Here is a 12,371-nt window from a genome sequence, read left to right as displayed (position 1 = left end):
GAAAATGTCTTCCCTGCGGCAATCTTTTGCTATGTCTCCACAGTGGGTTTCGGTTGTAGGCCTTGGTGTGGCCCAAGTGGCAAACCATTTCTGATCATCGCTTCTCGGCCAAATGGCTCAAGATCAAGCGTAGTGTCTGTTCTTATCTGATACGTCCCCTATTTGGGGACCATATATTAAATGGATTTTTGGAATAGGGAGCTGGAAATGGAGCTTGCTTCGTCGCACGGAACCTTCACGTGCTGTCACAATGGGGATGGAGGGTGTGGTTATGCAGATTCAAAACGCGTTGTGCACAGCTTGAACACACGCACACCGCAGAACTGTCATCTACAGAGCTTCCAGAGTTTCTGGAAAATGTCTTCCCTGCGGCAATCTTTTGCTATGTCTCCACAGTGGGTTTCGGTTGTAGGCCTTGGTGCGGCCCAAGTGGCAAACCATTTCTGATCATCGCTTCTCGGCCAAATGGCTCAAGATCAAGCGTAGTGTCTGTTCTTATCTGATACGTCCCCTATTTGGGGACCATATATTAAATGGATTTTTGGAATAGGGAGCTGGAAATGGAGCTTGCTTTGTCACACGGAAGCTTCACGTGCTGTCACAATGGGGATGGAGGGTGTGGTTATGCAGATTCAAAACGCGTTGTGCACAGCTTGAACACACGCACACCGCAGAACTATCATCTACAGAACTTCCAGAGTTTCTGGAAAATGTCTTCCCTGCGGCAATCTTTTGCTATGTCTCCACAGTGGGTTTCAGTTGTAGGCCTTGGTGCGGCCCAAGTGGCAAACCATTTCTGATCATCGCTTCTCGGCCAAATGGCTCAAGATCAAGCGTAGTGTCTGTTCTTATCTGATACGTCCCCTATTTGGGGACCATATATTAAATAGATTTTTGGAATAGGGAGCTGGAAATGGAGCTTGCTTTGTCGCACGGAACCTTCATGTGCTGTCACAATGGGGATGGAGGGTGTGGTTTTGCAGATTCAAAACGCGTTGTGCACAGCTTGAACACACGCACACCGCAGAACTGTCATCGACAGAGCTTCCAGAGTTTCTGGAAAATGTCTTCCCTGCGGCAATCTTTTGCTATGTCTCCACAGTGGGTTTCGGTTGTAGGCCTTGGTGTGGCCCAAGTGGCAAACCATTTCTGATCATCGCTTCTCGGCCAAATGGCTCAAGATCAAGCGTAGTGTCTGTTCTTATCTGATACGTCCCCTATTTGGGGACCATATATTAAATGGATTTTTGGAATAGGGAGCTGGAAATGGAGCTTGCTTCGTCGCACGGAACCTTCACGTGCTGTCACAATGGGGATGGAGGGTGTGGTTATGCAGATTCAAAACGCGTTGTGCACAGCTTGAACACACGCACACCGCAGAACTGTCATCTACAGAGCTTCCAGAGTTTCTGGAAAATGTCTTCCCTGCGGCAATCTTTTGCTATGTCTCCACAGTGGGTTTCGGTTGTAGGCCTTGGTGCGGCCCAAGTGGCAAACCATTTCTGATCATCGCTTCTCGGCCAAATGGCTCAAGATCAAGCGTAGTGTCTGTTCTTATCTGATACGTCCCCTATTTGGGGACCATATATTAAATGGATTTTTGGAATAGGGAGCTGGAAATGGAGCTTGCTTTGTCACACGGAACCTTCACGTGCTGTCACAATGGGGATGGAGGGTGTGGTTATGCAGATTCAAAACGCGTTGTGCACAGCTTGAACACACGCACACCGCAGAACTATCATCTACAGAACTTCCAGAGTTTCTGGAAAATGTCTTCCCTGCGGCAATCTTTTGCTATGTCTCCACAGTGGGTTTCGGTTGTAGGCCTTGGTGCGGCCCAAGTGGCAAACCATTTCTGATCATCGCTTCTCGGCCAAATGGCTCAAGATCAAGCGTAGTGTCTGTTCTTATCTGATACGTCCCCTATTTGGGGACCATATATTAAATAGATTTTTGGAATAGGGAGCTGGAAATGGAGCTTGCTTTGTCGCACGGAACCTTCATGTGCTGTCACAATGGGGATGGAGGGTGTGGTTTTGCAGATTCAAAACGCGTTGTGCACAGCTTGAACACACGCACACCGCAGAACTGTCATCGACAGAGCTTCCAGAGTTTCTGGAAAATGTCTTCCCTGCGGCAATCTTTTGCTATGTCTCCACAGTGGGTTTCGGTTGTAGGCCTTGGTGCGGCCCAAGTGGCAAACCATTTCTGATCATCGCTTCTTGGCCAAATGGCTCAAGATCAAGCGTAGTGTCTGCTCTTATCTGATATGTCCCCTATTTGGGGACCATATATTAAATAGATTTTTGGAATAGGGAGCTGGAAATGGAGCTTGCTTTGTCGCACGGAACCTTCACGTGCTGTCACAATGGGGATGGAGGGTGTGGTTATGCAGATTCAAAACGCGTTGTGCACAGCTTGAACACACGCACACCGCAGAACTATCATCTACAGAACTTCCAGAGTTTCTGGAAAATGTCTTCCCTGCGGCAATCTTTTGCTATGTCTCCACAGTGGGTTTCGGTTGTAGGCCTTGGTGCGGCCCAAGTGGCAAACCATTTCTGATCATCGCTTCTCGGCCAAATGGCTCAAGATCAAGCGTAGTGTCTGTTCTTATCTGATACGTCCCCTATTTGGGGACCATATATTAAATAGATTTTTGGAATAGGGAGTTGGAAATGGAGCTTGCTTTGTCGCACGGAACCTTCACGTGCTGTCACAATGGGGATGGAGGGTGTGGTTATGCAGATTCAAAACGCGTTGTGCACAGCTTGAACACACGCACACCGCAGAACTATCATCTACAGAACTTCCAGAGTTTCTGGAAAATGTCTTCCCTGCGGCAATCTTTTGCTATGTCTCCACAGTGGGTTTCGGTTGTAGGCCTTGGTGCGGCCCAAGTGGCAAACCATTTCTGATCATCGCTTCTCGGCCAAATGGCTCAAGATCAAGCGTAGTGTCTGTTCTTATCTGATACGTCCCCTATTTGGGGACCATATATTAAATAGATTTTTGGAATAGGGAGCTGGAAATGGAGCTTGCTTTGTCGCACGGAACCTTCATGTGCTGTCACAATGGGGATGGAGGGTGTGGTATGCAGATTCAAAACGCGTTGTGCACAGCTTGAACACACGCACACCGCAGAACTGTCATCGACAGAGCTTCCAGAGTTTCTGGAAAATGTCTTCCCTGCAGCAATCTTTTGCTATGTCTCCACAGTGGGTTTCGGTTTTAGGCCTTGGTGCGGCCCAAGTGGCAACCCATTTCTGATCATCGCTTCTCGGCCAAATGGCTCAAGTTTAAGCGTAGTGTCTGTTCTTATCTGATACGTCCCCTATTTGGGGACCATATATTAAATGGATTTTTGGAATAGGGAGCTGGAAATGGAGCTTGCTTTGTCACACGGAACCTTCACGTGCTGTCACAATGGGGATGGAGGGTGTGGTTATGCAGATTCAAAACGCGTTGTGCACAGCTTGAACACACGCACACCGCAGAACTGTCATCTACAGAGCTTCCAGAGTTTTTGGAAAATGTCTTCCCTGCGGCAATCTTTTGCTATGTCTCCACAGTGGGTTTCGGTTGTAGGCCTTGGTGCGGCCCAAGTGGCAAACCATTTCTGATCATCGCTTCTCGGCCAAATGGCTCAAGATCAAGTGTAGTGTCTGTTCTTATCTGATACGTCCCCTATTTGGGGACCATATATTAAATAGATTTTTGGAATAGGGAGCTGGAAATGGAGCTTGCTTTGTCGCACTGAACCTTCACGTGCTGTCACAATGGGGATGGAGGGTGTGGTTATGCAGATTCAAAACGCGTTGTGCACAGCTTGAACACACGCACACAGCAGAACTGTCATCTACAGAGCTTCCAGAGTTTCTGGAAAATGTCTTCCCTGCGGCAATCTTTTGCTATGTCTCCACAGTGGGTTTCGGTTGTAGGCCTTGGTGTGGCCCAAGTGGCAAACCATTTCTGATCATCGCTTCTCGGCCAAATGGCTCAAGATCAAGCGTAGTGTCTGTTCTTATCTGATACGTCCCCTATTTGGGGACCATATATTAAATGGATTTTTGGAATAGGGAGCTGGAAATGGAGCTTGCTTCGTCGCACGGAACCTTCACGTGCTGTCACAATGGGGATGGAGGGTGTGGTTATGCAGATTCAAAACGCGTTGTGCACAGCTTGAACACACGCACACCACAGAACTGTCATCGACAGAGCTTCCAGAGTTTCTGGAAAATGTCTTCCCTGCGGCAATCTTTTGCTATGTCTCCACAGTGGGTTTCGGTTGTAGGCCTTGGTGCGGCCCAAGTGGCAAACCATTTCTGATCATCGCTTCTCGGCCAAATGGCTCAAGATCAAGCGTAGTGTCTGTTCTTATCTGATACGTCCCCTATTTGGGGACCATATATTAAATGGATTTTTGGAATAGGGAGCTGGAAATGGAGCTTGCTTTGTCACACGGAACCTTCACGTGCTGTCACAATGGGGATGGAGGGTGTGGTTATGCAGATTCGAAACGCGTTGTGCACAGCTTGAACACACGCACACCGCAGAACTGTCATCTACAGAGCTTCCAGAGTTTCTGGAAAATGTCTTCCCTGCGGCAATCTTTTGCTAAGTCTCCACAGTGGGTTTCGGTTGTAGGCCTTGGTGCGGCCCAAGTGGCAAACCATTTCTGATCATCGCTTCTCGGCCAAATGGCTCAAGATCAAGCGTAGAGTCTGTTCTTATCTGATACGTCCCCTATTTGGGGACCATATATTAAATGGATTTTTGGAATAGGATGCTGGAAATGGAGCTTGCTTTGTCGCACGGAACCTTCACGTGCTGTCACAATGGGGATGGAGGGTGTGGTTATGCAGATTCAAAACGCGTTGTGCACAGCTTGAACACACGCACACCGCAGAACTGTCATCTACAGAGCTTCCAGAGTTTCTGGAAAATGTCTTCCCTGCGGCAATCTTTTGCTATGTCTCCACAGTGGGTTTCGGTTGTAGGCCTTGGTGCGGCCCAAATGGCAAACCATTTCTGATCATCGCTTCTCGGCCAAATGGCTCAAGATCAAGCGTAGAGTCTGTTCTTATCTGATACGTCCCCTATTTGGGGACCATATATTAAATGGATTTTTGGAATAGGGAGCTGGCAATGGAGCTTGCTTTGTCGCACGGAACCTTCACGTGCTGTCACAATGGGGATGGAGGGTGTGGTTATGCAGATTCGAAACGCGTTGTATACAGCTTGAACACACGCACACCGCAGAACTGTCATCTACAGAGCTTCCAAAGTTTCTGGAAAATGTCTTCCCTGCGGCAATCTTTTGCTATGTCTCCACAGTGGGTTTCGGTTGTAGGCCTTGGTGCGGCCCAAGTGGCAAACCATTTCTGATCATCGCTTCTCGGCCAAATGGCTCAAGATCAAGCGTAGAGTCTGTTCTTATCTGATACGTCCCCTATTTGGGGACCATATATTAAATGGATTTTTGGAATAGGGAGCTGGAAATGGAGCTTGCTTTGTCGCACGGAACCTTCACGTGCTGTCACAATGGGGATGGAGGGTGTGGTTATGCAGATTCAAAACGCGTTGTGCACAGCTTGAACACACGCACACCGCAGAACTGTCATCTACAGAGCTTCCAGAGTTTCTGGAAAATGTCTTCCCTGCGGCAATCTTTTGCTATGTCTCCACAGTGGGTTTCGGTTGTAGGCCTTGGTGCGGCCCAAGTGGCAAACCATTTCTGATCATCGCTTCTCGGCCAAATGGCTCAAGATCAAGCGTAGTGTCTGTTCTTATCTGATACGTACCCTATTTGGGGACCATATATTAAATAGATTTTTGGAATAGGGAACTGGAAATGGAGCTTGCTTTGTCGCACGGAACCTTCACTTGCTGTCACAATGGGGATGGAGGGTGTGGTTATGCAGATTCAAAACGCGTTGTGCACAGCTTGAACACACGCACACCGCAGAACTGTCATCTACAGAACTTCCAGAGTTTCTGGAAAATGTCTTCCCTGCGGCAATCTTTTGCTATGTCTCCACAGTGGGTTTCGGTTGTAGGCCTTGGTGCGGCCCAAGTGGCACACCATTTCTGATCATCGCTTCTCGGCCAAATGGCTCAAGATCAAGCGTAGTGTCTGTTCTTATCTGATACGTCCCCTATTTGGGGACCATATATTAAATGGATTTTTGGAATAGGGAGCTGGAAATGGAGCTTGCTTTGTCGCACGGAACCTTCACGTGCTGTCACAATGGGGATGGAGGGTGTGGTTATGCAGATTCAAAACGCGTTGTGCACAGCTTGAACACACGCACACCGCAGAACTGTCATCTACAGAGCTTCCAGAGTTTCTGGAAAATGTCTTCCCTGCGGCAATCTTTTGCTATGTCTCCACAGTGGGTTTCAGTTGTAGGCCTTGGGGCGGCCCAAGTGGCAAACCATTTCTGATCATCGCTTCTCGGCCAAATGGCTCAAGATCAAGCGTAGTGTCTGTTCTTCTCGGATACGTCCCCTATTTGGGGACCATATATTAAATGGATTTTTGGAATAGGGAGCTGGAAATGGAGCTTGCTTTGTCACACGGAACCTTCACGTGCTGTCACAATGGGGATGGAGGGTGTGATTATGCAGATTCAAAACGCGTTGTGCACAGCTTGAACACACGCACACCGCAGAACTGTCATCGACAAAGCTTCCAGAGTTTCTGGAAAATGTCTTCCCTGCGGCAATCTTTTGCTATGTCTCCACAGTGGGTTTCGGTTGTAGGCCTTGGTGCGGCCCAAGTGGCAAACCATTTCTGATCATCGTTTCTCGGCCAAATGGCTCAAGATCAAGCGTAGTGTCTGTTCTTATCTGATACGTCCCCTATTTGGGGACCATATATTAAATAGATTTTTGGAATAGGGAGCTGGAAATGGAGCTTGCTTTGTCGCACAGAACCTTCACGTGCTGTCACAATGAGGATGGAGGGTGTGGTTATGCAGATTCAAAATGCGTTGTGCACAGCTTGAACACACGCACACCGCAGAACTGTCATCTACAGAGCTTCCAGGGTTTCTGGAAAATGTCTTCCCTGCGGCAATCTTTTGCTATGTCTCCACAGTGGGTTACGGTTGTAGGCCTTGGTGAGGCCTAAGTGGCAAACCATTTCTGATCATCGCTTCTCTGCCAAATGGCTCAAGATCAAGCGTAGTGTCTGTTCTTATCTGATACGTCCCCTATTTGGGGACCATATATTAAATGGATTTTTGGAAAACGGAGCTGGAAATGGAGCTTGCTTCGTCGGACGGAACCTTCACATGCTGTCACAATGGGGATGGAGGGTGTGGTTATGCAGATTCAAAACGCGTTGTGCACAGCTTGAACACACGCACACCGCAGAACTGTCATCGACAGAGCTTCCAGAGTTTCTGGAAAATGTCTTCCCTGCGGCAATCTTTTGCTATGTCTCCACAGTGGGTTTCGGTTGTAGGCCTTGGTGCGGCCCAAGTGGCAAACCATTTCTGATCATCGCTTCTTGGCCAAATGGCTCAAGATCAAGCGTAGTGTCTGCTCTTATCTGATATGTCCCCTATTTGGGGACCATATATTAAATAGATTTTTGGAATAGGGAGCTGGAAATGGAGCATGCTTTGTCGCACGGAACCTTCACGTGCTGTCACAATGGGGATGGAGGGTGTGGTTATGCAGATTCAAAACGCGTTGTGCACAGCTTGAACACACGCACACCGCAGAACTATCATCTACAGAACCTCCAGAGTTTCTGGAAAATGTCTTCCCTGCGGCAATCTTTTGCTATGTCTCCACAGTGGGTTTCGGTTGTAGGCCTTGGTGCGGCCCAAGTGGCAAACCATTTCTGATCATCGCTTCTCGGCCAAATGGCTCAAGATCAAGCGTAGTGTCTGTTCTTATCTGATACGTCCCCTATTTGGGGACCATATATTAAATGGATTTTTGGAATAGGGAGCTGGAAATGGAGCTTGCTTTGTCACACGGAACCTTCACGTGCTGTCACAATGGGGATGGAGGGTGTGGTTATGCAGATTCAAAACGCGTTGTGCACAGCTTGAACACACGCACACTGCAGAACTGTCATCGACAGAGCTTCCAGAGTTTCTGGAAAATGTCTTCCCTGCGGCAATCTTTTGCTATGTCTCCACAGTGGGTTTCGGTTGTAGGCCTTGGTGCGGCCCAAGTGGCAAACCATTTCTGATCATCGCTTCTCGGCCAAATGGCTCAAGATCAAGCGTAGTGTCTGTTCTTATCTGATACGTCCCCTATTTGGGGACCATATATTAAATAGATTTTTGGAATAGGGAGCTGGAAATGGAGCTTGCTTTGTCGCACGGAACCTTCACGTGCTGTCACAATGGGGATGGAGGGTGTGGTTATGCAGATTCAAAACGCGTTGTGCACAGCTTGAACACACGCACACCGCAGAACTGTCATCGACAGAGCTTCCAGAGTTTCTGGAAAATGTCTTCCCTGCGGCAATCTTTTGCTATGTCTCCACAGTGGGTTTCGGTTTTAGGCCTTGGTGCGGCCCAAGTGGCAAACCATTTCTGATCATCGCTTCTCGGCCAAATGGCTCAAGATCAAGCGTAGTGTCTGTTCTTATCTGATACGTCCCCTATTTGGGGACCATATATTAAATGGATTTTTGGAATAGGGAGCTGGAAATGGAGCTTGCTTTGTCACACGGAACCTTCACGTGCTGTCACAATGGGGATGGAGGGTGTGGTTATGCAGATTCAAAACGCGTTGTGCACAGCTTGAACACACGCACACCGCAGAACTGTCATCTACAGAGCTTCCAGAGTTTTTGGAAAATGTCTTCCCTGCGGCAATCTTTTGCTATGTCTCCACAGTGGGTTTCGGTTGTAGGCCTTGGTGCGGCCCAAGTGGCAAACCATTTCTGATCATCGCTTCTCGGCCAAATGGCTCAAGATCAAGCGTAGTGTCTGTTCTCATCTGATACGTCCCCTATTTGGGGACCATATATTAAATAGATTTTTGGAATAGGGAGCTGGAAATGGAGCTTGCTTTGTCGCACGGAACCTTCACGTGCTGTCACAATGGGGATGGAGGGTGTGGTTATGCAGATTCAAAACGCGTTGTGCACAGCTTGAACACACGCACACCGCAGAACTGTCATCGACAGAGCTTCCAGAGTTTCTGGAAAATGTCTTCCCTGCGGCAATCTTTTGCTATGTCTCCACAGTGGGTTTCGGTTGTAGGCCTTGGTGCGGCCCAAATGGCAAACCATTTCTGATCATCGCTTCTCGGCCAAATGGCTCAAGATCAAGCGTAGAGTCTGTTCTTATCTGATACGTCCCCTATTTGGGGACCATATATTAAATGGATTTTTGGAATAGGGAGCTGGCAATGGAGCTTGCTTTGTCGCACGGAACCTTCACGTGCTGTCACAATGGGGATGGAGGGTGTGGTTATGCAGATTCAAAACGCGTTGTGCACAGCTTGAACACATGCACACCGCAGAACTGTCATCTACAGAGCTTCCAGAGTTTCTGGAAAATGTCTTCCCTGCGGCAATCTTTTGCTATGTCTCCACAGTGGGTTTCGGTTGTAGGCCTTGGTGCGGCCCAATTGGCAAACCATTTCTGATCATCGCTTCTCGGCCAAATGGCTCAAGATCAAGCGTAGTGTCTGTTCTTATCTGATACGTCCCCTATTTGGGGACCATATATTAAATAGATTTTTGGAATAGGGAGTTGGAAATGGAGCTTGCTTTGTCGCACGGAACCTTCACGTGCTGTCACAATGGGGATGGAGGGTGTGGTTATGCAGATTCAAAACGTGTTGTGCACAGCTTGAACACACGCACACCGCAGAACTATCATCTACAGAACTTCCAGAGTTTCTGGAAAATGTCTTCCCTGCGGCAATCTTTTGCTATGTCTCCACAGTGGGTTTCGGTTGTAGGCCTTGGTGCGGCCCAAGTGGCAAACCATTTCTGATCATCGCTTCTCGGCCAAATGGCTCAAGATCAAGCGTAGTGTCTGTTCTTATCTGATACGTCCCCTATTTGGGGACCATATATTAAATAGATTTTTGGAATAGGGAGCTGGAAATGGAGCTTGCTTTGTCGCACGGAACCTTCATGTGCTGTCACAATGGGGATGGAGGGTGTGGTTATGCAGATTCAAAACGCGTTGTGCACAGCTTGAACACACGCACACCGCAGAACTGTCATCGACAGAGCTTCCAGAGTTTCTGGAAAATGTCTTCCCTGCGGCAATCTTTTGCTATGTCTCCACAGTGGGTTTCGGTTGTAGGCCTTGGTGCGGCCCAAGTGGCAAACCATTTCTGATCATCGCTTCTTGGCCAAATGGCTCAAGATCAAGCGTAGTGTCTGCTCTTATCTGATATGTCCCCTATTTGGGGACCATATATTAAATAGATTTTTGGAATAGGGAGCTGGAAATGGAGCTTGCTTTGTCGCACGGAACCTTCACGTGCTGTCACAATGGGGATGGAGGGTGTGGTTATGCAGATTCAAAACGCGTTGTGCACAGCTTGAACACACGCACACCGCAGAACTATCATCTACAGAACTTCCAGAGTTTCTGGAAAATGTCTTCCCTGCGGCAATCTTTTGCTATGTCTCCACAGTGGGTTTCGGTTGTAGGCCTTGGTGCGGCCCAAGTGGCAAACCATTTCTGATCATCGCTTCTCGGCCAAATGGCTCAAGATCAAGCGTAGTGTCTGTTCTTATCTGATACGTCCCCTATTTGGGGACCATATATTAAATAGATTTTTGGAATAGGGAGTTGGAAATGGAGCTTGCTTTGTCGCACGGAACCTTCACGTGCTGTCACAATGGGGATGGAGGGTGTGGTTATGCAGATTCAAAACGCGTTGTGCACAGCTTGAACACACGCACACCGCAGAACTATCATCTACAGAACTTCCAGAGTTTCTGGAAAATGTCTTCCCTGCGGCAATCTTTTGCTATGTCTCCACAGTGGGTTTCGGTTGTAGGCCTTGGTGCGGCCCAAGTGGCAAACCATTTCTGATCATCGCTTCTCGGCCAAATGGCTCAAGATCAAGCGTAGTGTCTGTTCTTATCTGATACGTCCCCTATTTGGGGACCATATATTAAATAGATTTTTGGAATAGGGAGCTGGAAATGGAGCTTGCTTTGTCGCACGGAACCTTCATGTGCTGTCACAATGGGGATGGAGGGTGTGGTTATGCAGATTCAAAACGCGTTGTGCACAGCTTGAACACACGCACACCGCAGAACTGTCATCGACAGAGCTTCCAGAGTTTCTGGAAAATGTCTTCCCTGCAGCAATCTTTTGCTATGTCTCCACAGTGGGTTTCGGTTTTAGGCCTTGGTGCGGCCCAAGTGGCAACCCATTTCTGATCATCGCTTCTCGGCCAAATGGCTCAAGTTTAAGCGTAGTGTCTGTTCTTATCTGATACGTCCCCTATTTGGGGACCATATATTAAATGGATTTTTGGAATAGGGAGCTGGAAATGGAGCTTGCTTTGTCACACGGAACCTTCACGTGCTGTCACAATGGGGATGGAGGGTGTGGTTATGCAGATTCAAAACGCGTTGTGCACAGCTTGAACACACGCACACCGCAGAACTGTCATCTACAGAGCTTCCAGAGTTTTTGGAAAATGTCTTCCCTGCGGCAATCTTTTGCTATGTCTCCACAGTGGGTTTCGGTTGTAGGCCTTGGTGCGGCCCAAGTGGCAAACCATTTCTGATCATCGCTTCTCGGCCAAATGGCTCAAGATCAAGTGTAGTGTCTGTTCTTATCTGATACGTCCCCTATTTGGGGACCATATATTAAATAGATTTTTGGAATAGGGAGCTGGAAATGGAGCTTGCTTTGTCGCACGGAACCTTCACGTGCTGTCACAATGGGGATGGAGGGTGTGGTTATGCAGATTCAAAACGCGTTGTGCACAGCTTGAACACACGCAAACCGCAGAACTGTCATCTACAGAGCTTCCAGAGTTTCTGGAAAATGTCTTCCCTGCGGCAATCTTTTGCTATGTCTCCACAGTGGGTTTCGGTTGTAGGCCTTGGTGTGGCCCAAGTGGCAAACCATTTCTGATCATCGCTTCTCGGCCAAATGGCTCAAGATCAAGCGTAGTGTCTGTTCTTATCTGATACGTCCCCTATTTGGGGACCATATATTAAATGGATTTTTGGAATAGGGAGCTGGAAATGGAGCTTGCTTTGTCGCACGGAACCTTCACGTGCTGTCACAATGGGGATGGAGAGTGTGGTTATGCAGATTCAAAACGCGTTGTGCACAGCTTGAACACACGCACACCACAGAACTGTCATCGACAGAGCTTCCAGAGTTTCTGGAAAATGTCTTCCCTGC

At 48.2% G+C, this 12,371-nt stretch overlaps 1 non-coding gene and 34 pseudogenes across 1 annotated transcript; all 35 read left to right on the top strand.

The window, feature by feature from the left end:
• The first annotated feature begins 96 nt into the window (after positions 1–96).
• On the top strand, positions 97–272 carry LOC143763826 (U2 spliceosomal RNA; annotated as a pseudogene).
• Positions 273–449: 177 nt separating this feature from the next.
• Positions 450–637, top strand: LOC143818814 (U2 spliceosomal RNA). The gene has a single exon (XR_013224687.1). It is a non-coding gene; the product is annotated as a U2 spliceosomal RNA (small nuclear RNA).
• A 165-nt stretch (positions 638–802) lies between these two features.
• Positions 803–978, top strand: LOC143762841 (U2 spliceosomal RNA; annotated as a pseudogene).
• Positions 979–1,155: 177 nt separating this feature from the next.
• LOC143763813 (U2 spliceosomal RNA) lies at positions 1,156–1,331 on the top strand (annotated as a pseudogene).
• Positions 1,332–1,508: 177 nt separating this feature from the next.
• Positions 1,509–1,684, top strand: LOC143760962 (U2 spliceosomal RNA; annotated as a pseudogene).
• A 177-nt stretch (positions 1,685–1,861) lies between these two features.
• Positions 1,862–2,037, top strand: LOC143762830 (U2 spliceosomal RNA; annotated as a pseudogene).
• A 177-nt stretch (positions 2,038–2,214) lies between these two features.
• Positions 2,215–2,390, top strand: LOC143761974 (U2 spliceosomal RNA; annotated as a pseudogene).
• Positions 2,391–2,567: 177 nt separating this feature from the next.
• Positions 2,568–2,743, top strand: LOC143760311 (U2 spliceosomal RNA; annotated as a pseudogene).
• Positions 2,744–2,920: 177 nt separating this feature from the next.
• LOC143818784 (U2 spliceosomal RNA) lies at positions 2,921–3,096 on the top strand (annotated as a pseudogene).
• A 176-nt stretch (positions 3,097–3,272) lies between these two features.
• On the top strand, positions 3,273–3,448 carry LOC143763099 (U2 spliceosomal RNA; annotated as a pseudogene).
• Positions 3,449–3,625: 177 nt separating this feature from the next.
• Positions 3,626–3,801, top strand: LOC143759670 (U2 spliceosomal RNA; annotated as a pseudogene).
• A 177-nt stretch (positions 3,802–3,978) lies between these two features.
• Positions 3,979–4,154, top strand: LOC143763801 (U2 spliceosomal RNA; annotated as a pseudogene).
• A 177-nt stretch (positions 4,155–4,331) lies between these two features.
• On the top strand, positions 4,332–4,507 carry LOC143760961 (U2 spliceosomal RNA; annotated as a pseudogene).
• A 177-nt stretch (positions 4,508–4,684) lies between these two features.
• LOC143761826 (U2 spliceosomal RNA) lies at positions 4,685–4,860 on the top strand (annotated as a pseudogene).
• Positions 4,861–5,037: 177 nt separating this feature from the next.
• LOC143762099 (U2 spliceosomal RNA) lies at positions 5,038–5,213 on the top strand (annotated as a pseudogene).
• Positions 5,214–5,390: 177 nt separating this feature from the next.
• LOC143761569 (U2 spliceosomal RNA) lies at positions 5,391–5,566 on the top strand (annotated as a pseudogene).
• A 177-nt stretch (positions 5,567–5,743) lies between these two features.
• LOC143762238 (U2 spliceosomal RNA) lies at positions 5,744–5,920 on the top strand (annotated as a pseudogene).
• A 176-nt stretch (positions 5,921–6,096) lies between these two features.
• On the top strand, positions 6,097–6,272 carry LOC143759982 (U2 spliceosomal RNA; annotated as a pseudogene).
• Positions 6,273–6,449: 177 nt separating this feature from the next.
• LOC143762643 (U2 spliceosomal RNA) lies at positions 6,450–6,628 on the top strand (annotated as a pseudogene).
• Positions 6,629–6,802: 174 nt separating this feature from the next.
• On the top strand, positions 6,803–6,978 carry LOC143760189 (U2 spliceosomal RNA; annotated as a pseudogene).
• A 177-nt stretch (positions 6,979–7,155) lies between these two features.
• On the top strand, positions 7,156–7,333 carry LOC143760520 (U2 spliceosomal RNA; annotated as a pseudogene).
• A 175-nt stretch (positions 7,334–7,508) lies between these two features.
• On the top strand, positions 7,509–7,684 carry LOC143762764 (U2 spliceosomal RNA; annotated as a pseudogene).
• Positions 7,685–7,861: 177 nt separating this feature from the next.
• On the top strand, positions 7,862–8,037 carry LOC143760960 (U2 spliceosomal RNA; annotated as a pseudogene).
• A 177-nt stretch (positions 8,038–8,214) lies between these two features.
• Positions 8,215–8,390, top strand: LOC143759682 (U2 spliceosomal RNA; annotated as a pseudogene).
• A 177-nt stretch (positions 8,391–8,567) lies between these two features.
• LOC143760959 (U2 spliceosomal RNA) lies at positions 8,568–8,743 on the top strand (annotated as a pseudogene).
• Positions 8,744–8,920: 177 nt separating this feature from the next.
• Positions 8,921–9,096, top strand: LOC143762471 (U2 spliceosomal RNA; annotated as a pseudogene).
• A 177-nt stretch (positions 9,097–9,273) lies between these two features.
• Positions 9,274–9,449, top strand: LOC143762098 (U2 spliceosomal RNA; annotated as a pseudogene).
• A 177-nt stretch (positions 9,450–9,626) lies between these two features.
• Positions 9,627–9,802, top strand: LOC143760266 (U2 spliceosomal RNA; annotated as a pseudogene).
• Positions 9,803–9,979: 177 nt separating this feature from the next.
• Positions 9,980–10,155, top strand: LOC143818869 (U2 spliceosomal RNA; annotated as a pseudogene).
• Positions 10,156–10,332: 177 nt separating this feature from the next.
• LOC143761973 (U2 spliceosomal RNA) lies at positions 10,333–10,508 on the top strand (annotated as a pseudogene).
• A 177-nt stretch (positions 10,509–10,685) lies between these two features.
• On the top strand, positions 10,686–10,861 carry LOC143760310 (U2 spliceosomal RNA; annotated as a pseudogene).
• A 177-nt stretch (positions 10,862–11,038) lies between these two features.
• Positions 11,039–11,214, top strand: LOC143818868 (U2 spliceosomal RNA; annotated as a pseudogene).
• Positions 11,215–11,391: 177 nt separating this feature from the next.
• On the top strand, positions 11,392–11,567 carry LOC143763098 (U2 spliceosomal RNA; annotated as a pseudogene).
• A 177-nt stretch (positions 11,568–11,744) lies between these two features.
• LOC143761080 (U2 spliceosomal RNA) lies at positions 11,745–11,920 on the top strand (annotated as a pseudogene).
• Positions 11,921–12,097: 177 nt separating this feature from the next.
• LOC143818955 (U2 spliceosomal RNA) lies at positions 12,098–12,275 on the top strand (annotated as a pseudogene).
• The last annotated feature ends 96 nt before the right edge of the window (positions 12,276–12,371 follow it).

This window comes from Ranitomeya variabilis, chromosome 3 (genome assembly GCF_051348905.1).
Source record: "Ranitomeya variabilis isolate aRanVar5 chromosome 3, aRanVar5.hap1, whole genome shotgun sequence".
Classification (NCBI taxonomy): Eukaryota; Metazoa; Chordata; class Amphibia; order Anura; family Dendrobatidae; genus Ranitomeya; species Ranitomeya variabilis.
This window is presented reverse-complemented; position numbering and strand designations above follow the sequence as displayed.